The sequence below is a fragment of the Schistocerca cancellata genome, chromosome 4 (assembly GCF_023864275.1).
Source record: "Schistocerca cancellata isolate TAMUIC-IGC-003103 chromosome 4, iqSchCanc2.1, whole genome shotgun sequence".
NCBI lineage: Eukaryota > Metazoa > Arthropoda > Insecta > Orthoptera > Acrididae > Schistocerca > Schistocerca cancellata.
The window spans coordinates 310773626-310801480 of NC_064629.1; positions in this window are offsets into that span (position 1 = coordinate 310773626).

The window sequence follows — 27855 nt, forward strand, 5'->3', positions numbered from 1 at the left end:
TCCACCACAGAATACGAGGGGTAGCTTGTTTTATAGGCTTGATCAGATTTTAGACAACTTATTTTTAACTCTGCTCAGCTTGTGTCATCCCTCAAAAAATTTAGGGGAAAGAGGCGAAAATTCGAGTGGGAAGCATCTCAGGAAGTGGCATTTGAGGCCCTGAAGTCGGCTTTAGTGAGTGCCCGGAATTGGGCATCAACGAGAGAATACACTGGGTGGCAAAAGACGTGGGACACCTATTAATATCGTGTCGGACTTCCTTTTGCGCGGCGTCGTGCAGCAGCTCGACATGCCATGAGCTCAATAAGACGTTGGAAGTCCCTTGCAGAAATATTCAGCCATGCTGCCTCTGTAACCGTCGATAACTGAGAAGGTGTACGATTTTGTACACGAACTGGCCTCTCGATTACGCCCCAAAAATGCTCGATGCGATTCATGTCGGGCGATCTAAGTGGCCATATCATTCGCTCGAACTGTCCAGAGTGTTCTTCAAGCCAATCACGAACAATTGTGGTCAGGTGACATGGTGCATTGACATCCATAAAAATTCCATCGTTGTTTGGGAGCATGAAGTACTTGAATGGGTGCAAATGGTCTCCAAGTAGCCGAACACAAACATTTCCCGTCAATGATTGGTTCAATTGGACAAATAGACAATTTGGTCCAAGGTTTCGTGGGGTTTGCGCCACTCTGGAACCCTACCATCAGCACTTCCGTACTGAAATCGAGTCTCATCTGACCAGGCCAGGGTTTTCCAGTCGTCTAGGGTCCAACTGACACAGTCGCTAGCCTAGGATACGTGCTGCAGGCGATGTCATGATGTTAGTAAATTCACTCACATCTGTCGTCTTCTGCCATACCCATTAGTGCAAAATTTCGGCACACTGTCCTAACGGATACGTTCGTTGTACGTCTCAGATTTATTTCTGAAATTACTTCGTGCAGCGTTACTTGTCTGTTAACACTGACAATTCTATGTAAACGCCGCTGCTCTCAGTCGTCAAGTGAGGGCCATGGGCCCTGCGTTGTCTGTTGTCAGAGGTAACGTCTGAAATTTGTTATTTTCGGCACATACTTAACATTGAGGATCTCGGAATACTGAACACCGTAACGATCTCCGAAATGGAATGCCCATGCGTCTAGCTCCAACTGCCATTCCATGTTCAAAGTTAGTTAATTCCCGTCGTGCGACCATGTTGATGTCAAAAACCTTTTTACATAAATCACCTGAGTACAAATGACAGCTCTGTGAATGCACTGGCCTTTTATGCATTGTGTACGCAATAGTACCGCCATATATAAGGGTGTATCATAATTAATGGCGTATCCGCATACAGTTGAAAGTACACGATTCTAGAAGCAAAAAAGTCTCAGTAAACATAGGGTCGAAAATGCGTACCTTAAGAGCTACGAGCAAGTTTTCATCTTCGATACCGTGAAAAAAATCTCCTCTACTGCAAGTTATTTGCTTTCCATAATTTGGAAAGTGGTAATATGGACCAAAACAAGAAAGAAATGTCCAGAAAACATGTGCTCTAAAACGCATACTTTAAAAGTTACGAGAACTTGATCATTAGAAGAGTTGTGTTTCAAAGTAGCAAAGATGAACAAGTGCTCATAGCTCTTAAGGAATGCATTTTAGAGCACATTGATGGACAATATGTAAAATTGATGAAAATACGACGAAAATGTTAAGGAATAAGCTTACTTACATGCTCGCTTGGATGTATGAAAATCATTCCGTTTCTCTACTGGTAGGATTAACAAGTGATGGCGCGTAATTTCCGTACTCTTGAGTTTAAATGCTGCAGAATACCCCCTAGTTCCACATGCAGTTATGCTCTGTAAGACATAAAAATGAAAGTTGCTGTGTCTAAAGATTTGGAGGTCAGGATGACCATCACTTAAAACACCTAAACAATAACGATATACTTGTGTGCAATTGCACCACCAATATGAGGAATCAATGCTCTTGATCTCTTCAAAAACGGAACACCGAGGCGTCTGCTACCTCGACACTGTGGAAGAATGGATTAAATTTTCGGACAGCTGTTTGGAAACGCTCCACAATGCAGCAAACTAGTCCACTTTTCCAAACGTTGCGATGCCTTCCACATTTTTGTCAATGGGAAACAACGCTTCTGTCTTTTATTTCTACCATCCTATGTGTTATGGGACCAGGTTACCATACACCGTGCAATGTCCAGTTTTCTGTGAGAGCCAATAGATAGATACGTTGTTAATCTCTGTTTAGTACCTGGCACAGACCTCAGAGTCATGTAAGATGTTCAAATGTGTGTGAATTCCTAAGGGACCAAACTGCTTAGGTCATCGGTCCCTAGACTTACACACTACTTAAACTAACATATGCTAAGAACAACACACACACCCATGCCCGAGGGAGGACTCGAACCTCCGGCGGGAGGAGCCGGTCATGGCAGAAAAACAAAATGTACGCCAGGGTATCACGCTGTAGTCATGCACTGATTCGATGTGTTACAGGAAAAAACAATGTAGGGAACTGCTTATGAAACAGCAACACAAAAACTCTCTATTGTGATTGATAGACTGTGGGATATGGTCGTCCTCCAGTACAGGCGACAAAAAGTTACAAAGGTCCACAGAAGCGAATTTGATCACTAGTTACCTGCTCCAATGGATCAGAATATGTATATTTAATGTGATCCTCACAGATACTCGATATCAACACGCGGACGGTATTTGTTTTTGATGTATCGGAAGGTAAGGAATACGATACAGAAGATTCGGACATGTACAGAGTGATATTTATATACAGTCATTCGATATCAACGAATTGCATGAGTTATGCTTCTAACTATTGGAATAGTGCTGCCGGAACATAATGGAATTTCTAGAGAATTTGCGGGGGTTGTCACTTGGCGTGGGACACCTCTTAATCCTCAAGATGAGGTGGATTCAAATGCTATATATCGAGGACTGGAGGATTCCTAAGAATAGGGCAGGTAAGCGATTCTCTGACGAAAGGGGAGTTGAGGGGTGAGGTCTATGTCATACCTTTTAAGTATTGCGGACAAACGTATTACAACCTCTCACATACGTCTCGCGAAGTGACTGCAAGAAAATTAGGGGCTGATACGAAAGCTTTTACCGCGAGACAATTATCGGCAGATGTTTCATCTTTTGATTTCTCTATAAATAAGAGACAACAATGTTTCCTGTTTTAAGATTGCGTATAAATGGATGGAGTGCCATCTTAATAGTTGGACTAAGGTTACGTCTTCATCTATATGCATACATCGCAATCCATCATATAGTGCGTTGTGGCGTGTACCCTGTACCACTAATAGTCATTTCCTCTCCTATTCCAGTCGCAAATAGAGCGAGGGAGAAAAGCACTGTCTATATGACTACATTTGAAAGCTATTTCCTGTATCTTACATTCGTGGTCATTACACGAAATATATGTTGGCCGGAGTAGAATTCTTCTGCAATCACCTTCAAATGTCAGCTGTCAGCAGTGGTCCTCGAGAAGAGAACATTTCCTTCCCACCAGGGATTGCCGTTTGAGTTCTCGAAACATCCAGCCACCAATCTGGCGTGAGCCAATAGGAATGCTCCTAAAAGGCTGTATTCTGAGGGAAACCGAAGTCTGCAGGCTCACACACATTTGGCATTGGCGGTGGTGGCTGCTGTTTACATGCGGGTCAGTGGCGGCAGTGGGGACATGGGTGGAGGTACTGTGGAGGTAGAGAAGAGAGTGAAACATCCTACTGCCCCAATAGACCGACAGGTCTCCATAGGGTTAGTTCGAGAGAAGTATACTGGTATTCGACCAGCATGACAAGCCAACCGACAGACAGAACATGATTACTGTTGGATATCTTCGCCAATTTGACGACGTTTACCACCCATTTCGGTATTGCTGGAAGTGAGTACCTTGTCTGTGAGAATCTCCCAAAGACGTCACAGAAGCGTCAGTAAAGTTGTGTAATCCAACTGCAGGAAAAATATTACTCATCACGCAAAGGAACTCTCATGACCGATTTAATACATTAGTCAATCAATTTTATATCAATGACGAGCTGCCGAGCAGGTGAAAGCGTGGGCGACAGTACCACAGATATGGTTCGCGAGATTAGCGGTAATCAGGCGGTTTTTCGTTGTGGGGAGACCTTTTAACGAAATTTAAATCTCTCACCTACACAGGGAGAGATGGACACCGTAATAAACTCTGATATACTATCAAATTTATGAAGTGATACACAGTGTTAACTTGATATTTACAACTATTCTGTGGTGCTACCTTAAGGTGCACTTCTTAGGTGACAAGGCATCAGGGTACTTTAAGAGATCATAACATGAAGATTAGGGAGTACTTTATGGGCAAACAGATTAGGGGTCTTGTACAGAGCTGTAAGATGTACAGAGCTGTAAGATAATACTCGTGAAGGGGTTCTGGCACCGGAAGTAGCTAATCATCTAATTAGAGAGGATATACGTTGACTATGCGGACCCTTTCCCAATATTGCGATAGGGAACTAGCACCCATATGTGTGTGTGGACGCATTTATGCATTTCTGCTTGCTGATTCCAATTCATGGTACTACGAGTACTTCACAGATTTGTATGAAATGCCTTCAGTCTCCATTTGTCATATGCAGCCTGTTAGTTGCTGATAATGCTCCGAAATTCACATCTGCTGCTTTTCACACGTTTTGTTTCGAAACTGGTGTTAGTCACATCCCAACAACAGCGTATTTCCCTAGCCTGTCCTTTGCTGAGCGAGTGAACTGGAATTAGCACGCAACCCTAATTGCTTTCCATCATACATATCACTACCGTTGGGACAGCTCTCTCCCTTAGTTGGGGTACATGTATAGCATAGCCATTCATGAGACTCATCAGCACTCACCAGCCTTTCTTATGTCAACTTTAAGACCAAACAACCCCTTGTCTAATCTATGGATGCTAAACAATCTTCTTCCCGAGAGAGCAGACGCTGCGCAATTTCGGGCTAACTGCAAGCGCGCGATGAGTAATCTAATGCTTGCCCATGAGATGCTAGAGCGCCACTGTACTCCTGGGAGGTGGCCGATCCCATTAAGACCGGGCAACAGGGTTTGAAGTAAGAATTTTTCGACAGTGATCCGTCAGGAAGAGAAGCTGATGGGGAAACTCTTACCTAGATTTGAGTGCCCAGTTCATGTCCTATGCTTCCTGACTGCGATCATCTTGCTTGTCTGAAATCCTCATACCAAGCGAATTTTTGGGGTTGGAATTTCTCAAACAAATCCCGTTCAAAGGTGTGGCTCTTTCCAACCGTTCAGAGAACGCTCAGTGGATGTTTCTGCCGTGCTGCCTCCTGTGGCGTCCTAAATTCCTGTCTAGCGGTTAACGAGCTAAGATTGCAGAGACAACATGCGCTTGGCGGACACAGTTCGCTACATGTGCTGACCCGATGAGAAGTGGGACCTGTGCACGGATCATCCAGCCAAAATATGATTTCGTGCCGCGGTACGATCAGTTTCATTCAAAGTATGTAGAATATTCGGATGAGTAAATGTGTATAGTGCTGAGCTGCACTGTGTAATGGACGCTGTTGTCTAATCAAAGAAGGTGAATGTTTTACTACAAATGCTTGCTATTTATTATTAATTGACGTTAAACGGCTTCGTGTTATTTTCGATGGCCTAGTGAGTGGCCGTGACTCTGGTTGTCTTTTTATAGAACTATTATCAGTTTCCTTTTTGGGCTTCTTTTGTTTGTTGTGCATTTTACAACGTCCTGTCACTCAAAATAGTGTTGTACCATACTTCTTGTTCTGCAGATTTGAAGTTCATTTGCCGTAAAATTAAAATTTTACTAGCACAATGTATAATAACCCAAATGTAAACAATTATTAAAAAATAATATAAAATGACACAACCTACGTGATTAATTTGCCGTAACTAATGGCTTAAAATTCGAACTATATGGGAGTATGTTTCAAAGCTGATGCTTTAAAGGAACCATAGATGCTAGGTTCTTTTCTTAAATTCAATTTTCGCTGTTTAACCTTTCTATTAATCATGCATCTGAAGATGGCTGAATGGTTGTCAGCCGGAATAATGTGGCAAGGCGTCAACTTTACCCGGCTGCAGTGCCCAAACTTCATTGAATATTATGCTCTTGTTTGTGGTTTAAGAAGATATCAGTTCCCTTCTGTAAACCGCTTTGTAACTGTGGTAGCAATTTTAGATCTCTGGCACAGTATTTCTCTTTCTTATGGAACTGAAAAATGCAAAGGTGTGGAAGAACTTCCGCACACGTGCTGTTATTCGTTTGATTTTGTAAGGCACTGCTACTGATGTTTATAATTTTCGAAACATCTATTCAAAGTTCACTTGGAATAATGTTGAGAACTTTGAGAGAAATTCGCGTTTACATTTCGTTTCGCTATATTATTTATTCAACTTCAATTGTTTCATTTTTAGTTCAGATAAAGGTGTTTCGTAGGCCCAAAAGTTAGCCATATTTTCCATACCTAATTTTACTGTTTATTCCTTAGCAGCAACTGTTTGTTGTTGTAGTTGTTATTGGTTTAATCTTGAGTTGGAAGAATGGTTCGGCGCAGTTCTTCGTTCTAGTTTAACCTGTACTAAAATTATCACAACCTACATCCATTTGAACCCGCTTATTGGATTCAAGCTTGGTCGCCCTCTGTTGTTTTAACCCTTACACTTCCATCAATTTCCAAACTGACAATTCTTTGATACATCAGAGTTTTGTCCTTTGAACTGATGTCATCTTTTACTCAAGTTGTGACATAAATTTCACTTTCACCAATTCTATCCATTTGTTATTCGATCCATCTATCTAATCTTCAGTATTCGTTTATCGAATCATATTTCAGAGGTTTCTACGCTTTTCTTGCTCGAATTGCATATGGTCCTCGTTTCTTTTTCATATAAGGCTACACATCAGACAAATGTCTTCAGAAAATACTGCCTAACACTTAAATTAATATTTGATGTAAAGGAAAACCTCTTTTTCAGAAATGCTAATTTTTGTCCTGGGAGTCTGTACCTCGATCTATTAATGCTCGGTTATCTTTGCCGACCCATACAGGGAATTTTTCTGGTCTGTCGAAAGAGGGCAGGTCGAGCGGTTTTAAATGGTGGATCGCTATGAGAGAGGTAGGACAACGACGCTACAAGGAGTTGGGCCATTTTCCTGGTGATGTTGGCGCGTCGTGGACGAGGAAGCAAGGGCCGCTTGGCGACTGTGTATATGGAATGTTAAGAGTGCCTGGTGTGCAACCGGAAGGGATCTGTACTAGAGCAGGACGTGTTCTCGAAATGTGAATATTTTCTTCGTCACCAGAAGGTTCCAAAATTCCCGATCGTCGACTTTGAATTATAACGCTCTGCTACGACGAACGTTCATAGACCTCTTTCAGTGGACGAGTTTCAACATCGCAAAGGAATATAACAGTATTTGCACTATCTAATTCCATCGCTGCTTCAGTTTTCACTAGCTGCATCAAGTGGTCGCCAAAAAATTCAGTTTGTAGTACTGTTTAAGAATGATTATTGGCCTTGTATCTAATGGTGAATTTACAGGTATCTGCCGCAGTAGCGGTCAGTGTTAAACGAACTAACGATTCTACTTTTTTTGCGAGGGGCTGGTTAAGCCGTCATGGAAGTCGCCCTCAGAGACATGTAATGAGAGTGAGTAAACCCGTGAGGGGCAGGTGGTGGGTATTTATGTATGTTCTTATCTTAATTTTGATACTAAGTAGGTATAGCGTTGTCTAGTCTACTTTTGGCCGTATGTAACTGTACACCCTAAGGTCATTTCTACGGATTTCATAATTGATATTTAACGAAGTTTAAAAAATATTAAAAATCTGTTATTGGCATTTTGGTTCCGTGTGGTTTTGAGTGGTTTAGCTGTAATTATTCAGCAGAACGTAATGTGCCAATTACTCTTGAAATCAGCTAATTTCGCATTTAATGAAAACTCAAATATTCCTTTTAAAAATGATAATTATTGCCATTTTAGCGCTGTCTGTGCTTTTGGTAATTTAAACGTGGCTGCTCATTATAAGTCAGTACTGAAGTTGTCGAAGTGCTATTTAACCTGCCGTAAGGAAAATATTATTAAAAGTTATTATTGTCATTTATCTCGTGTGTGGTATTCCATAATTTAATTTAACGATGCCTATTCATTAGTATTTAAGTTGATAAATCGCTGTTGAGGATGCTGAAGCATTATTCAAACTGCCTTAAAGAAAATTTTATTAAGAGTTATCTTGGTCATTCTGCTGCTGTGTTGTATTCCACAGTTTAATTTAACGATGACTATTCATCAGTATTTAGTCTGATAAGTCACTACTGAAGTTGTTGAAGTACTGTTTAACTTGCACTTGATGAAAATTTGCTTGTAAGTTGTTATTAACATTTTGTGGCTGTGCTACATTCCACAGTAAAGCTGTAATCATTCATTATTTGTGTTCCTTTGGATGTCGTGGGGCTAAGGTCACAATTTGTAAACACAAGGTAATTATCAATAAAATCTGATATTCCTGTTAAATAAAAGATTATTCCGGGCACCTACCGCTTCCCAGGTAAATCCCTCCCACATATCACTTTTCCCAGTCTACATTTCATACCCTCTCAACTTTGACCATCATCAATTAGTTAGCTACCCAACTAGCAGAACTAATCTATTACTTTTACTTTCTCATATCTTAAACTAATTCCCTCAGAATCGTCTGATTTAATTCTGTACCATTCTACTACCCTTGTTTTACTTATATTGATTTCCACGATGTAATATCTTTTGAAGACATTATCTATACCATACAACTGCTCTTCCAAGCCCTTTTTCGCCTCTGACTGAATTACAATCTCATAGAAAAACCTTAATGTTTTTCTTTCTTCTCGTTTTCTTTCTAAATTTCTCCTTGGTTTCCTTCACAGCTTGCTCATGAATGACGTCGTGGATGGGCTAGAACTATCTCTTACTCCCTTCTCATCTATGGCTTTCCATTTAATTACCTTTGACTCTGACTGCAGTGGATATCCTTTCGATCTCTGTATTTATCCCTCCCTACAATATTTGAAAGAAAGCATCCTAGTCAACATTATCAAAAGCTTTCTCTACATCCACAAATGGTCGAAACTTATGTTTGTCTTTCTTCAACCTATCTTCTACGATAAGTCGTAAGCAGCATAGCAATGGACAGTGTGGCGCACTCTGTACTCAAATAGAGTGTCTAAATATGCAGTGACACTGACGTCTTAATCCAATATGGTGGCCACTTGAACGTGAAAAGTGCAGGTGTAAATTATGGTTGCCTACATGTCAGGGCAATTACGTTATGATTGTCCTTGAATACATTACAACAAGATGTCAGTGGATGACAAATTTAAAAATTAAAAATCATGCTGCTGGGAAATTAATAAAGAAAAATGTCAGTTGCCAGTAAATTTAAAAATGCGAGATAGGGGTGGCGGGAGAGGAATTTAAAAATTGGAAGATGGCGCTGCTGGGAAAGATTTTCATTAAAATAAAACAACTAATGACATCACAGTATATTTTGTCAATCTCTCTCTGTTGCTCACCACGTTCAGAAGTATCCAATTATGTGACAGATTTTTCCCAAGCTTCAATTTGATGTGAATTGTGCTATGTTCGAAGTATTCGCTTATTTACTAAAAATTCATTAGCATACACACACATGCAGACACACACACACACACACACACACACACACACACATTTATCAGTGAACATACATAGTCAGAAAAACAAATTAATAAACGTGGAATGACGACTTCGATTTTGGTCCAATGACGGTATATGTCATCTCGGGTACAGTAGGTGTACTGATAATGTTTTCAACGTCATCCGCCTACATATAGCGTATTGGCGTAGCTACTAAAGCACTGTCTGTGTCAACCCTTATTAGGGAATGCTCACAGCCAGAAGGCTCAAAATGGTTCAGACGTGAGAAGCAAGCAGGAAACCTTGTCACAGAGATGCACTTGTGCTTCCTACAGTCAAGTAAGACAGTTTGAGTGGTCAAATTGTGGGCTCCTTAGTGGGGGGGGGGGGGGTTACTCCTTTCTGAGGACTGCCACACAATTTGGCGTACTGCGTCAATTATGCAACGATGCTGGCATCAGTGGTCATTTGAACATTCTCATTTCTCACATTCAGCTAAGAAGGCTAAGAAGACGTGTCAACACGAACTTTTGTAAACGTTTATTACAGTGAGACTACCGGCATGCACACCTTTTGCCAGTTTTCCACTCACGTCACAGCATCGACGTTCGCGATTCGATTGGTGCCGTCAGAGGATCACTTGGAAGATTGAATGGCGCCCTGTGGTCTTTAGCGATGAAAGCGGACTCTGTCTGGACGCAAGTGACAGTCGTTTCCGCATACGTAGACTTGGTGAGTGCTGTCTTGTAGAGTGCATTCGCCCAAGAAGCACTGGCCCCACTCCAGGCGATATCTCTCACTGAGATGCGATAAGCTACAACACTCGTACATATTTGCCATTTCTGGAGGGGACATTAACCAGTACTCTGGACATTAACCAGTGCTCTGTACGTACAGATTGTTGTAGACCCACTATTTCGACGTTCTTGCAATAGGAAGGTGATGTGTTGTTCCAACAGGATAATGCTCGCCCACATACTGACCACGAAACTCAACGTGCTCTCAGAGACTTGCAGCAACTTCCCTGGCCAGCATGATCTCCAGACTTGTCTCCAGCCGAGCATGTGTGGGATATCATGGAATGAGAAGTGACCCATGTGGCTCATCAACAAACAATTGTTACAGAACTACGTGAACAGATCGAGAAGACAAGGCAAACGTATCCTTGGACTGTATTCGGCATCTGTACGACCGGCTGGATGCCAGAGTCAGCGCCGGCATTGCCGCCTGTGAGGACTACACCACGCACTAGTATCGGTGTTTCAGTCTGGTACCATAGAACCATTTCCGCTATTGATCTACAAATATAATCATTTCATGTACTCCATACGCAGTTGCAACAATAAAACTTGAATGAATTGAAAAATTCTGAAAGGGTGCATTATTTTTTTTTTTCAGCAGTGTATAAAGAAGCACTTGTGTCCAAAGTTTGATTATTGTCATTACCACCATTTGTTAAAAAAAGGGACGTTCACACAGACCATTTTTTTTAAAACAAAGGACAGAATTGGTCGTTCACACAGACCGTTGAAGGAAATCGAATGGGACGCAGCTTAAAGAAATCGTCCTTCTGCCTTTTTTTTTTTTTTAATGGCGACCAAGTCCGTTAATTTAATCGCTATGTGCGAATGACCTGTTCCATTTTTAAGCAGTCTGTTTGATCGACCATAACTTATCTTTGTGTGTGTGATGAAGGAATTTTTAATAAATTTTCAAATACCATGAACATTGTGCCCAAGTCAGGTGAAGAAAAAAAAAAAGGTTCAAATGGCTCTGAGCACTATGGGACTTAACACCTGAGGTCATCAGTCCCCTAGAACTTAGAACTACTTAAACCTAACTAACCTAAGGACGTCACACACATCCATGCCCAAGGCAGAATTCGAACTTGCGATCATAGCGGTCGCGCGGTTCCAGACTGAAGCGCCTAGAACCGCTAGGCTACAACTGGCGGAGGTGAAGAAAAGCTTTGTGAAAATACTATAGTGTAAATGAATACTTTTCACTATAGTGGGCTATGTATGTTGATTGGGAAAATATACTGTGCTTTTATTGGCTGTATCATTTTAATGAATTTTTTTCTGACAATGCATTCCTGGAATTTTTAATATCCCACGACAGACTTTCCATTTCCAAATCTACCGTTATATACAATCTCGCATTTTTAAATTTATGGCCATGTGATATCTTGAATTTTTAAATGTATCACCCACTGCCAACTTGATGAAGTCAAGGTTTTAAGTTAATTGCTCCTGACATGTAAGCAACCCACAATAACACTTATCTTTCTAAAGTCAGTTGGCAGCCATCTTGGATTGTGATATAAGTAGTACACATACTTCCATACCATATATAAATGCACAGTATGCCATAATGTCCATAGCTTTATGAATGCGTGTTGGATACTTTTGGGGTTGTGATGGTTTTTATAATTCGAGAAAAACGTTTGTAAATGTGCGCCATGTATATGAAATGACTAGCGTTTCACATATAATACGTCATTACACTACTTCTCAATTAGCTGCCACTGCTTCGCCCTGTAAACTGGTTTTCTGGTTTTAGCCAAATTTAACTGTTTCTGTTGCATTGCAAAACATCAGTGGGCATTATTGCTGATCCAATTTACAGCTTAAACTGCACCTATCAATGAGAATTACCTAAGTAAACAATGTTATTTTCCATCGAAATTCGTCAAATTATTCGTATTTAAAACATTATAACGACTCCATGCTAGAGTATTAATTTCGTATTGTAGTGCAAAACTTTACTATCTTCTGCTGATAATGGCAAACATTTCAGTAGAGTAGTAACACGGTTCACATAGATAACGAACAAGGTTTATTATGCATTCAAGTACACAGTAAACTAAAAAACAGTAAATGGTAAAATGTCATACTATTGATTACACAACACCAAGGTAACGCTCACTTTTGCAAAAGATAGTCGTTTATTAAGGGTTTTAAGTACATTACTTTTCAAGTTTTCAATAAAACCATGCATTCAGGGTAATGGTAGCACCTATGATTGAGAGGTTATGGCATTCGTCCTGTAAACTGACCGTTATTGCCCCAATAGTATCCACGTACTGTTTAAGACGGGTAGAAAATACACTCCTGGAAATTGAAATAAGAACACCGTGAATTCATTGTCCCAGGAAGGGGAAACTTTATTGACACATTCCTGGGGTCAGATACATCACATGATCACACTGACAGAACCACAGGCACATAGACACAGGCAACAGAGCATGCACAATGTCGGCCCTAGTACAGTGTATATCCACCTTTCGCAGCAATGCAGGCTTCTATTCTCCCATGGAGACGATCGTAGAGATGCTGGATGTAGTCCTGTGGAACGGCTTGCCATGCCATTTCCACCTGGCGCCTCAGTTGGACCAGCGTTCGTGCTGGACGTGCAGACCGCGTGAGACGACGCTTCATCCAGTCCCAAACATGCTTAATGGGGGACAGATCCGGAGATCTTGCTGGCCAGGGTAGTTGACTTACACCTTCTAGAGCACGTTGGGTGGCACGGGATACATGCGGACGTGCATTGTCCTGTTGGAACAGCAAGTTCCCTTGCCGGTCTAGGAATGGTAGAACGATGGGTTCGATGACGGTTTGGATGTACCGTGCACTATTCAGTGTCCCCTCGACGATCACCAGTGGTGTACGGCCAGTGTAGGAGATCGCTCCCCACACCATGATGCCGGGTGTTGGCCCTGTGTGCCTCGGTCGTATGCAGTCCTGATTGTGGCGCTCACCTGCACGGCGCCAAACACGCATACGACCATCATTGGCACCAAGGCAGAAGCGACTCTCATCGCTGAAGACGACACGTCTCCATTCGTCCCTCCATTCACGCCTGTCGCGACACCACTGGAGGCGGGCTGCACGATGTTGGGGCGTGAGCGGAAGACGGCCTAACGGTGTGCGGGACCGTAGCCCAGCTTCATGGAGACGGTTGCGAATGGTCCTCGCCGATACCCCAGGAGCAACAGTGTCCCTAATTTGCTGGGAAGTGGCGGTGCGGTCCCCTACGGCACTGCGTAGGATCCTACGGTCTTGGCGTGCATCCGTGCGTCGCTGCGGTCCGGTCCCAGGTCGACGGCCACGTGAACCTTCCGCCGACCACTGGCGACAACATCGATGTACTGTGGAGACCTCACGCCCCACGTGTTGAGCAATTCGGCGGTACGTCCACCCGGCCTCCCGCATGCCCACTATACGCCCTCGCTCAAAGTCCGTCAACTGCACATACGGTTCACGTCCACGATGTCGCGGCATGCTACCAGTGTTAAAGACTGCGATGGAGCTCCGTATGCCACGGCAAACTGGCTGACACTGACGGCGGCGGTGCACAAATGCTGCGCAGCTAGCGCCATTCGACGGCCAACACCGCGGTTCCTGGTGTGTCCGCTGTGCCGTGCGTGTGATCATTGCTTGTACAGCCCTCTCGCAGTGTCCGGAGCAAGTATGGTGGGTCTGACACACCGGTGTCAATGTGTTCTTTTTTCCATTTCCAGGAGTGTATAAAAGGTAGACAGATAAAGCTAAATGAACTACAAAAAATTTGAAAAATCCGAAACAAGTTATTGGCGAAGGGTTATGAATTACAAAGGCTGCTGAAAATTTTAAAACATCTTTTACCATCGCAAATCAGAGTAGAGTGGAAATGAATCAAACACGAGGACAGGAAGAAAATGTGCACACCGTGTTAAAGCACTTGAGGCTACAATGTCATTGAATAACTTTGAATAAGTGATTCAAGAAGCATGCACTTCAGATTCCCATCAGACACGTTTCCAAACACAGTGAGTTAATATATAATAGAACAATATTTATATAATCTCTCGCTGTTTCATTTAGAGATATTAATGAGATATAATACTATTTTCAATTTCAGACACTAATCCAGCTGTGCTTAAAGTTGCATACAAACAATCTTGCAAAGTGTTTTTGACGAAACACCCACAAGAAGCAGGCGTTTCTCCGAAAGCAGCAAGCTGAAGCTGAGTCTGTGCTGGAAAAAGCATTTAAGCCAGTTTCTCAACCACCACAAAACATACGAAGAAGTTGGTTCAAATGGTTCAAATGGCTCTGAGCACTATGGGACTTAACATCTGAGGTCATCAGTCCCCTAGAACTTAGAACTACTTAAACCTAACTAACAGACACACACACACACACACACACACACACACACACACACACACACACACGCACGCACGCTCACATCTGAATTTTGCATTCTGTTCGAAAGTGTTCCCTTGAACTGCTTTTCCAACGTCAAAAAAGTAGGTGGACACCTAAAATTCTGCCACGTCACTAAATTTCTACCCTGTTTTTTGTAATATATTATGTAAGGGGAGAACTGGGGAAAAGATTATGTTCCAAAGAAAAGTCAAATACATACTCTAGCTACCACAAGGGATATTCATAGTTTTTGTATTCAGTTTTTTACTTTTTCAAACATTTAATGTTTTTATTTATATTCACACACATATATAATTAAAAATAGGTTATATATCGGTAGATTAGTGTGGCCTTGACTCAGTGGTAACACCGGTTCCCGTCAGACCACCGCAGTTAAGCGCTGTCGTGCTGGGCTAACACTTGCATGGGTGACCATCAGGTTTGCGGAGCGCTGTTGGCAAGCGGTGTGCACTCAGCACTTGTGAGGCAAACTGAAGAGCTACTTGATTGAGAAGTAACGGTTCCGACCTCGTAAACTGACGTGTGGCCGGGAGAGCGGTGTGCTGATCACATGCCCCTCCACATCCGCATCAAGTGATGCCCGTGGGCTGAGGATGTCACGGGGCCGGTCGGTAGCGTTGTGTGTGTCTGTGTATGCATTTACATAAATTTCGATAAATAACTAAATACTTTTGAACAAGGCACTCACTTAAAGTGTAAAAAAGAATCTTGTTGAAATGCTGCATTATAATTACACACTGTTGTACATGGTGCAGAAACTTAAAAAAATCTTGTGTATGTTCTTACAATTTTTTTCGGTAAAGAGAGTGTTGGTGTATCACTATAATATAATTGGATAGTTTGTAACATGGCGGGCTTTGGCGAAAGATATAATGCTCTATGATTGGTTGTAAAAGTTTTCCTGCCAACGCCATCATACATTGTGACTGGCTAAAAAATGTCCCCCACCAGTACCATCTTCCATTTGTTAAAAACTTCCTACCATCGTCATCTTGGATTTTAAAATTTTCTGCTATTCTCTAATTTTAAATTAAAATTTCAACCATCTGCCGTCTTGATGATGTCATGCTCTCTACGTCATTGATAAAGACCTGCGCTCAGCGTCAATGACGGCAGCGATGAAGCCACGATTTAAGGTTGTTCAAAGTGGTCCAGATGTGCTTTAGGTATACTACTGTCACACAGTCAGTACTGGGTCGAGTGTTCCTATATTTCTCCGGAATTAATTCTTCAGTAAATCATCATCAAATTTCTTTGTAATTGGAACTGGAAGTATCACATAGTTTCTGAAGTCTGTGTGTGTTTCTCCTCCGTCATACATCTTGCGCACCATTTGGAGTAGTTTTGTTATGACTGGCTATCTCGAGGATATCAGTTATTCTGTGAGGATGTAATCTACTCCATGGTTCGTATTTCGACTTAGGTCTTTCAGTGTTCTGTCAAATTCTTCTCGCAGTATCATAATTTTGCTCCATCACATTTTGACCTAGTTCCTCTTCTCTATCTACAATATTGTCCTCCAGGTTGTTTTCCTCATACAGACTCCATCTTCCAAGTTGCTCATTCCTCCTCTTTGCTCATTATTAGTTTGACAACAGAGCTCTTAATATTAATATTGCTGTTTCTCATTTCTCTGGACGTCCATTTAATGTTCTTCGCCCTACTCTGGAGGTCTCTTTAATGATTTAGTAGGAGGCGTCAATCGTTTCCCTACTCTGGCAGCAGGCGGTATCAATATTTCCCGAAGTTTATATGATTCTACAACCTTGCAATTTGATTTTAGCCTTTCCTGCTTCGACATTATACTGTTTATGCCAATCTCATTTTTTAGACGTCTGTATTCCACCTCGCTAGCTGCAGTTGCTGCATTGTTATATTTTCTCCCTTCGTCAATCTCCAGTATTTTCCAGAGATTTCTAGTAGTCCTTGTCCTTATACCTATGTGATCATATACTGCTATCCCAGCTTCAGATCTCACATCCACCCATTTGTATTTTACTCTACGCCTTTGCCCTGTTTCAGTCCAGGTTTGCACAATGCTCCTTCAATTTATCCAGGCCACATTTCCTTAATTTCCTATCTTTGGACAATTTCTTCAGTTTTAATGGGTAGTTCATAACCAATGCATTATGGACAGGGTTAAAATCTATCCCTGTATGTGACTTACAATTTAAAATGTGATTTAGATACCTCTGTGTTACCATTAAACAACCAGTCTGAACTTCCCAATGTACTAGGTCTCTTCCACGTATAGAATGCTCTTTCATGATTCTTAAACCAAGCATTAGAGATGATGAAATTATGCTTTGTGCAAAATTCTACCAGTCGGCTTCCTTTTTCATTCCTTCCTTCCAGTCCATGTTTCCCTAGTACTCTTCTTTCCCTTCCTGAACTCTAGCATTTACCACAATTAAATTTTCGTTCCCCTTTACTATCTGAACAATTCCTTTTTATATCATAATACGTTTTTTCTGTGTCGGCAACATCTGCAGGGCCATTGAGCATATTAGCATCTACTGGAGTGGTGGGTATTGGCTTTATGTCGGTTTTGACTACCGCTTTGAAGGTACTGTTGATAGTAGCTTACTCGCATTCCCATTTTGTTATTTAATATTAGGCCAACCTTCCATCACCCCTGTTACATTTTGTACAGATAACCCTGCACTGATCTGACCAGAAGTCCTGCCACTGCTGTTCACTAATGTCCACTATATCAGTCTTCACCCTATCCGTTTCGATTTTTAAATTTTCTAATCTTTCAAACCCATTAAATGACTTAAGATTCCACGCTACAATCCATCGAATGCAATTCTTTTTGCCTGTTAACGACGTCCTCCTGAGTAGTCCCTATCGGCAGATCCAAGTGGGGGACTACTTACTTCCGGAATATTTAACCACGATCATACCATAATTATTAGCAGTGCATCAGAGGTGCATGCCGTCAGAAGAAAGTAACAGTTGTAGTCTGCGCTTGATTTCTGCCGTTTGCAGTACCGGCGCACCAAGATCATGTTGCCTAATGTCAGACCAGTCAGTCACCCAGACTGTTGCCTCTGCAACTACTGAAAATGTTTCCGCCCCTCTTCAGAAATCATGAGTTAGTCTGTCCTTCCCAAAGATACCCCTGAATTGTGGTTGCACCTACTGTACCGCTATCTGCATCGCTGAGGCACTCAAGCCACGAAATTTCGGTGAGATACGTGGCTCATATGGGTGGGGTGGGGTTGCGGGGAAGACTATTTGAGATTGTAAGATCTTTTCTAGCCACGTCCCTGTTTTCTGTGCCCATATTTGTGGCCACGTGTTTGATTACTGATATTTTTGTTGTAGTTACCCTTGCTGCTATTTTTAGGACCAGGGACACGTTTATCGTGGCGTCACTGGTTTTCCCTTTGACAAATTTATGTAAAATTTCTGTTAATGTATTAAAAAAAGTGTCCACACTATAATCGGTGACCTTTACACACACAACTATTGACTTCTTGGTGATGTGAAACTCTGTTGATTTAGTAGCTGATAATTCGAACTGTTTGTCTTCACTAACTTAACTAAAGTCTTTTCTTACTTTAAGCTGTATTCCTTTTCTGATATAGATTCCAGATCGCCTACTCTTTGAAGTCTCATAATGAGTCTGTCCTTTCAAACAACAATAATGCTGGACGTTGGGTTTCTTTGTCTCTACACCAGTGCACTGTGGCACATAAAACAGTGCAATGCAAACATTAGAACTCAGCCGGAAATTGTTTTTTTTATTTTCTATTGGTTGCATTCATACTACCATAGCTATTATAAAATTGTCTGCAAATAATCACCGTGGAGGTAAAAACTACATACCTATCGAAGAAGCAGTGAAGGTGCTAAAAAACTATTGTACCTCACTACGTGCGAATTCGGAGGCTTTATCAGCCAGCGTTTGAGAATGAGAACACTTAGTAAATTGCAACAAATTTGACACGTAATTTCAAAGCTTTACGAAACTTTCCTCACTGAAAAACCCCACAAAATTACGAAAGGGAATAGGTTTATCGGTTACTACATTTTCGCTGTTCATTCAATGTAACTGCTGATTTAGGAATTACGTTTTAAATTATTGCTTCTTTGCTATTGGCTGCATTCACGGAAGATTTTGCAGACAGTATTCACACATACCACTGAATGTTCAGGAAAGATTGTCTCATTGTACGACACATAATTCAGGAGTCATAAAGTCATAAGCACTGAGATGCGTGAGAAACTGGCGCATCATGCGCGAAGTTTTAATTTATTACGTCTTTACTACCAGATCTATACCCAACAAATTTCGCAGACAGTCGAAAATTGTACCAATGAATGTCTGAAAAATTATGTTGTTCTACGACACATTGTTCAGGAGACGTGGCATAATAGGCACTGAGTTGCAGGAGGATCTGCAGCGAATTGACGCATGGTGCAGGGAATGGCAACTGAATCTCAATGTAGACAAGTGTAATGTGCTGCGAATACACAGAAAGATAGATCCTTTGTCATTTAGCTACAAAATAGCAGGTCACCAACTGGAAGCAGTTAATACCATAAATTATCTGGGAGTACGCATTAGGAGTGATTTAAAATGGAATGATCATATAATGTTGATTGGCGGTAAAGCAGATGCCAGACTGAGATTCATTGGAAGAATCCTAAGGAAATGCAATCCGAAAACAAAGGAAGTAGGTTACAGTACGCTTGTTCGCCCACTGCTTGAATACTGCTCAGCAGTGTGGGATCCGTACCAGATAGGGTTGATACAAGACATAGAGAAGATCCAACGGAGAGCAGCGCGCTTCGTTACACGATCATTTAGTAATCGCGAGAGCGTTACGGAGATGATAGATAAACTCCAGTGGAAGACTCTGCAGGAGAGACGCTCAGTAGCTCGGTACGGGCTTTTGTCAAAGTTTCGAGAACATACCTTCACCGAAGAGTCAAGCAGTATATTGCTCCCTCCTACGTATATCTCGCGAAGAGACCATGAGGATAAAATCAGAGAGATTAGAGCCCACACAGAGGCATACCGACAATCCTTCTTTCCACGAACAATACGAGACTGGAATAGAAGGGAGAACCGATAGAGGTACTGAAGGTACCCTCCGCCACACACCGTCGGGTGGCTTGCGGAGTATGGATGTAGATGTAGATGTAGAACTCGAAACTGCAGGACCACATTCGCTACAGATACAGGTGAAGTACGTGTATAAATATGTGTGAAATATGTTGAAAATGTGAAACACACATGACGTGAGCACTGGCAAAGCAGTGGGTAAAATGCTGCTCCTAAATTCCTGGATCGATTCCAACCAAACGTGGTACACAATGTACTACCTGGAAGAAAGTACAGTGGAGGTAAGAACGATCAACCTCCAACTGGAGTGGGGTGAAGAGAGAAGCGAAGAGGAAGACATGGACAGACAGAGAGGGTGAAGGAGGACGTGGACAGATACAGTAGAATGAGGGAAAGAGGACATGGACACAGATATGAGTGAGGAGGAAATGGACTTGAGTGAGTGGTAGGGACAAATGGATAGAGAAAAGGAAGCGGAGGATATGGACAGGAAGAGGGGAGAAGAGGGGATGAACAGACAAGGGAACAGAGAGAGAGAGGGAGGAGGAAATGGATCAATTGAGGATGGAGAAGAAGGTGGACTGAGAGAGGGTGGAGGGGGAGATGAACTGAGAGAGGGTGGGAGCGGACATGGGCAGGGAGATGAGGAGAAGGAAATAAGCGGATAAAGGGAAAGGGAGATGGACAGAGAGAGAGGGTGGTAGGAAACTGACAGATAGAGGGGGAGGAGGAGATGGATAAAGGGAGGAGGAGGTGATAGAGAGTGGGATATTTGGAGATAAAGGCAGTGATGAGGAGGAAGAGGTGGGAAGAAGACATGGACTCAGAGGGGGGGGGGGTGATGGTTCAAATGGCTCTGAGCACTATGGGACTTAACTTCTGCGGCCATCAGTCCCCTAGAACTTAGAACTATTTAAACCTAACTAACCTAAGGACATGACACACATCCATGCCAGAGGCAGGATTCGAACATGCTACCGTAGCGGTCTCGCGGTTCCAGACTGTAGTGCCTAGAACCGCTCTGCTCTGCCACTAAGGCGGGGGGGGGGGGGGTGAGTTGGATGAGTTGGACAGAGGGGAAAGGAGCGAATGGTCAGAGGGGAAAGGAGCAGATGGATAGTGAGAGTGGGGAGGAGCAGATGATGCTGTATCTACACTCTACATTGACAACCACTAAATACACAAAAATTACGTTGACTGATAACTGCACACCGAATAACGATAAAGGTTACAGGAACATTATTATAACTTTGAACTTTCCAACTACAGAATCCATCACCGAAAACTGAAATGCACACAGGCACAGAGGTAGGCTGACTCGAGTATGTTTGCATACCGCTGAGTAGATGCAGCGGTCCGATTTGTTCGTATTTTCCGGCAAGGGGCTGGCTGGAGGTGACAAGGTGCGCTTGCTTCAGGCGACAAGGAGCGCATACTTCGCCTGACATATGCTGGCGCCAGATACAATCTCAGCGGTGGCGGACTGAGCGAGCGCTGCGCCTCATCCATCCCCTCTTCCGAGGAGCTGGCGCTACAGGCGCTAGCGCGTGAAAAAGGTGGACCACGCCAGCTGGATCGCTGCAGAAGATTATCTCTGTTGAGGAAGCCACCAGATCCGCCCAGGTGAGCCGACTACGACGACAGCGGTAATGGTAGCGGCGCATTGGCAGTTGCGCGGCTACAGCGTTGGTATCCATCGGTTCATAAACATCTGTAGAGGCATTGTTATTGTAGGGAGTAGCTGTCAGCTATCTCCGGATCGGTGGGGTATGTGGGTGGAAGTGGCCCAGATGATGGTGCACTAACCACGGTGATGACCCCACAGGTAGGGGCTCTGTGAACCATGTGGCAGAAACAGATGGAGACAGTGACGACAAAGGACTGTACTCCCAGTCCTCTGATGGATGGGCGGCATCCGGGCAGCAGCTGTCAGGCATCAGTTGAGGGTCCGGGAGGGAAGCATCTCTATCTATACGGCGTCAACACCTACTAGTTCGTCCATGGATGGAGCCTCCAAGGTGACTGTGGTGGTACCTGCAGGATGGCCTTCTGGTGGTGTCCTCTGTTGCATTGGCAGATCGTTTACCCCTGCAGGCATATGCCGATGGTGGCCGAGTGACGCTCTCCTAACGTCCACAGCCAACGTTGCCCATCTGCACATCTCCCGATCTGTAGCTGGTGCCCATCGCGGCTGCTGACCAAAGGTGCGCACACAGACTGGCTCACCCATAACATATTGTAAAGGGCGCGACCGCACCACTGGCTGTGGCCTAAGATGGAGCATACATGGTAGCGTGCAGGGTTGTTGTCCATGTAGAACCTCTGTTGGACTGCAGCAGTACAGTGGCGTCGTCCTGTAGGTGCTTTTGAACAGCGGCAACGCTGCATCGGCGGCTGAGACACCAAGCACTTTGCCAATTATGTCCTAAATGTACACACTGTACTTTCCAGTTCCTCATTCAATTAGGAGTGAAATGGAGGGAACATGAATTGTGTAATACCGTTATAGAAGCAGAAATCGTGGAACAATGCCAAGGCAAATTGTGTGCCAATATCAGAGACGATCATCCATGACAATCCTTTGATTAAGAATATTTGTGCCTCGTGATGACTGGGTGTTGTGTGATGTCCTTAGGTTAGTTAGGTTTAAGTAGTTCTAAGTTCTAGGGGACTGATGACCATAGCTGTTAAGTCCCACAGTGCTCAGAACCAACCAAGAATATTTGTGTTAGAGCGCAAAAAATAGTTTCTGCCAAGGTGAAGCGCATGCTACTACTAACCATATGGAATTCTCACAGAAGACGGGGAATCGAGGAGTGGGCCACGGAGCAAAAGATCGCGGCGGGGGGGGGGGGGGGGGGGGGAGGGAGGGGGACTGCCTGTTGCATGCCACACTGTCAAAATCCCCAAGATTGGCAAAGGCTTACAGAGGTTCGAAATATGGCGCGTACTTCAATGCGAAATGCTTTTAATAATTTCCGCAACGAAATTCTGTCTCGAAATCTGACAGAAAACCCAAAGAGATTCTGGTCATACATAAAGCACACCAGTGGCAAGACGCAATCAATACCTTCACTGCGCGATAACAACGGTGAAGTCACTGATGACAGTGCCACTAAAGAAGAGTTATTAAACTCGGTTTTCCGAAACTCCTTCACCAAAGAAGACGAAATAAATATTCCTGAACTCCAATCAAGAACAACTGCCAAGATGAGAAACATAGAAGTAGATATCCCCGGAGTAACGAAGCAGCTTAAATCACTTAATAAAGGCAAGGCCTCCGGTCCAGATTGTATACCAGTCAGGTTCCTCTCAAAGTATGCTGATAAAATAGCTCCATATTTAGCAATTATATACAACCACTCACTCACAGAAAGATCCGTGCCTGAAGACTGGAAAATTGCTCAAGTCACACCAATACCCGAAAAGGGAAGTAGGAGTAATCCGCTGAATTACAGGCTCATATCACTAACGTCGATTTGCAGTAGGGTTTTGGAACATATACTGTATTCCAACATTATGAAGTACCTCGAAGAAAACGATTTATTGACACATAGTCAGCACGGTTTCAGAAAACATCGTTCTTGTGAAACACAACTAGCTCTTCATACTCATGAAGTAATAAGCGCTATCGACAGGGGATGTCAAATTGATTCCATATCTTTAGATTTCCAGAAGGCTTTCGACACCGTTTCTCACAAGCGTCTTCTGACCAAACTGCGTGCCTACGGAATATCCCCTCAGTTGTGCGACTAGATTCGCGATTTCCTGTCAGAAAGGTCATAGTTCGTAGTATTAGACGGAAAGTCATCGAGTAAAACAGAAGTAATATCTGCGTTCCCCAAGGAAGTGTTATAGGCCCTGTATTGTTCCTGATCTATATTAATGACATAGAAGACAATCTGAGTAGCCATCTTAGATTGTTTGCAGATGATGTTGTCATTTACCGTCTTGTAAAGTCATCAAATGATCAAAACGACTTGCAAAATGATTTAGATAAGATATCTGTATGGTGCGAAATGTGGCAATTGACCCTGAATAAGAAAAAGTGTGAAGTTATTCGCATGAGTCCTAAAAGAAATCAGCTAAATTTCGATTACGCAATAAGTCACACAAATCTGAACGCTATAAATTCCACTGAATACTTAGGGATTACAATTACAAATGACCTAAATTGGAAGCATCACATAGATAATATTGTGGGTAGAGCAAACCACAGACTGCGATTCATTGACAGAACACTTAGAAGGTACAACAGGTCTACTAAAGAGACTGTTTACACCACGCTTGTCCGCCATACTCTGGAGTATTTCTGTGCGGTGTGAGATCCACATCAGGTGGGACTGACGGATGACATCGAAAAAGTACAAAGAGGGCATCTGGTTTTGTAATATCGCGAAATAGTGGAGATAGTGTCACAGACATGATACGTAAATTGGAGTGGTAATCATTAAAACAAAGGCGTTTATAGTTTCGACGGGATCTTCTCGTGAAATTTCAATCACCAATTTTCTCCTCCGATTGCGAAAACGTTCTGTTGGCATCCACCTACATAGGGAGAAATCATCATCACGATAAAATAAGAGAAATCAGGGCTCGCACAGAAAAATTTAAGTGCTCGTTTTTCCCGCGTGCTGTTCGAGAGTGGAACGGCAGAGAGACAGCTTCAAGATGGTTTATTGAACCCTCTGTCAGGCACTTTATTGTAAATAGCAGGAATCCCGTAGATGTAGATGTAGAATAAATGCCAGGGCATTAGACAAAGCGCTTTTTTAGCATCTTCATGTGGGTTATGCCCCAGTGTAGAAAAGGAAGTCTCTGGCGACACAGGACCCATGAGTCGACAACACGATCTTCATCTGAATCCATACTGAAGAGGAGTGTTCCATTAACTCATTGCCAACCGATTATGAACAAGAAGAAAGTTGTGAATTGGGGCAGACTCCTTAGCATGCAGCCAGCTGAGCCAACCTTTAGACACAAAATGAGACACCTTATGGAGCACTGGATCTAGCCAACTGGTTCTCTCCATCCACTTTGCTGTGACTGGGAGCCCATCCAACACCGTCTGCACATGACTTGAAAACACACTACTTCTATTTTGTAGAATTCTGGATCAGGACCAACAGATAAGAGTAACAGTACATCTACATTTTCATGACGAGCAGTGGGATGATAATGACTCTCGAACTGGCACGAACTCAAAAATAAAGCAAAATTCCCTGATTCTTAGTGTAGTCCTGTCAGGGAGTCAAGAACGGACGCCGAAAAGCTGTAGGTGATGAGAAGGAATTTGTTTCGATAAAGGAAAACGTGGAACTTGGAGACCTCGTAGACGATCGTCAACGCTTCCCTATCCATTTGCAAATAATAATTGTGTTGAGCAGCTGTCAACGTCTTTGCGGGATATCCCAGAGGTTGTTCAGATCTGTCAGCTTCCCTGTGAACCGAAACTGCTCCACGTTCGTACTGGGATGCGTCTGTGACAAGAACTAACTGTTTACCTAATGTAAAGTTACCGAGACACGGGGAAGATATTTGTAACGATCAAAGACAAGGAACAACTTATTTCAGCAACTTGTTTAAGGCATGAATGACATCCGGCACATTAAGGATAAATTTTGAATAGTAACAGCCCTTTTCCAGAAATTTTTGGATTCTTTTAGGTTTGATGGCTTGGCAATTGCCCTAGTTGATGCCATCGTTCGATAGAAGATGGCAGACATATTCTACATCTCCCTGAAAAACTCTGATTTCCGGAAGTTGCTCTTAAGCCTGACTCTTGCAGTTTAGTGAAAAGAGTTCGGAGGTTGTCAAGATATTCTTGCAATGAAGACCCTGTGACGATGTTATCTAGATAGTTTGCACAACAGAGAACGTCGTGAATAGCAGGGCAATGTCAATCCAAAACGCAAGGATATGTAACGGTATAACCTGAATGGGGTGTTGAGAACCATAATTTGTTCGGAAGTCGAATCCAGACAAAGCTGTAGATATGCCTCCGACAAATCAGTTTTTGAAAGACATTCGGCACACGCTAGTTTCCCAAGGATTTAGTCGGGTCGTAGAATCGGATAAGAAACCACTACCAACTAAGAGTTAATGTTATATTTGCTATCTCCACACAAACGAATGACAACCAGTGGTGTAGCTCGTTACCTAGAGGTGACCGGTTCATTGATATCTAGATCCTGCAACCGATCAAGTTCCTCCTTGACTGCCGATCTCGGGGCGAATGGGGGAGGCCGAGATCGAAAAAATTTAGATACGGCCATCAGTTTGAAGGTGATGTGGGCTTCGAAATCCTTTTCCATCCCGAAACCTGGTAAAAACAGGAGACCAAAGTCACGGCAGGGTTCGTCCAGTTCCTGGAACAGACCGGAGTCGCGAGCAAGATGTGCCATTTCTTGATTTTGAAACCCATAGACTGTAAAAACATTGCGACCAAAAACATTCATCGACTTCTTACTACCTACTATCAAAAACGTGATCGCTCTCGTGACGAGTTGATACTCGGCGTCGATTGTGAACTGTCGTTGGACAGGAACGGACTGGTTGCATTAACCGACCAAACGACGATTTGTGGAGGACAGAACAGGTTGACCCAGACGGTAATATGTTTCAGCTTCACGAAGGGACACATAGCACCGGTGTCGACCTGGAAACTGAACAATTGTCACTAAATCAACAGCGTAATGTAAATCTCGCTGGGGACGTCGAGATCGCGGTCACGGACTGGCGTAGCAGTATGCACTTCCGTGAACTCTACATCCGCGTCAGAGGCCTGGCTGTGCGGGGAACCACGACATACCGCGGCCACATGACCTTTCTTACGGGAAGCGCCGCACACGCCGCGCCAATGCGGGCAGCGGCGCCGACAGTGTACACAGAAACTACCAGGACGCGATGGGAAACCGCGGAGCAAACAGCAACGCCCGATTGCGGCCCGGGGGAATTAGAGGAACACATCGAGGACGTCAGATAATGCCGCCGATGTTGTGCGCTGACGCAATGTCCATGACATCCTCAAACTGTTCAGCGGCAGCTTGTGACACTTCAAAAGCCTTAGCGCTGCTCAAAAACCTCCTCAACCGTCGCATCTTCAAAACACCATACCTCCCGATGGACCTCTTTCTCCAAAGAGGAACTAACTACCGCGTCGCGAATCGGAGAATCGGCGTAGGAGAGTTCGCAGGGACCGCACAAAAATTTATACTTCCTATTTAGCCCACGAAGGTCGACTATCCGCCCTTGACGGGACTGGCCTGATTTCTTTTGCTGCTGGATTAATTACATACGGGAACCCACCACGTGGGTTTACATAAGGTAATAAGCACTAAGCAAGGCACATATTTCTCAAAATGAAGACAATGACAACACTGATGGAGCTATTAATGGGGCAAATCTTGGAAGCAAATCAAACGTTACAGGCGCATTCCATGACAAGAAAAAAGCTCTTTGCAACGATGTATCCTCTACCTGAAATGCTGCAAAATTCAGCTGCAGATGCCGCACACACTTGTCCCAGCCTTCCTTCATGGAAAAGCGGGTTGCGAGGGGGGGGGGGGGGACGGCAGGGGGGGGGGGGTAAAATGGCTCTGAGCACTATGGGACTCAACTGCTGTGGTCATCAGTCCCCTAGAACTTAGAACTACTTAAACCTAACTAACCTAAGGACATCACACACATCCATGCCCGAGGCAGGATTCGAACCTGCGACCGTAGCAGCAGCGCGGCTCCGGACTGGAGCGCGTAGAACCGCACGGCCACCGCGGCCGGCGGAGGGGGTAAAAGGGGGGTCATGTAGGCAGCAGTGGGAGTGGGGCGGTGTTCCCAGCGAATTTGTAAGTAATTGACGAAACAAGTGCT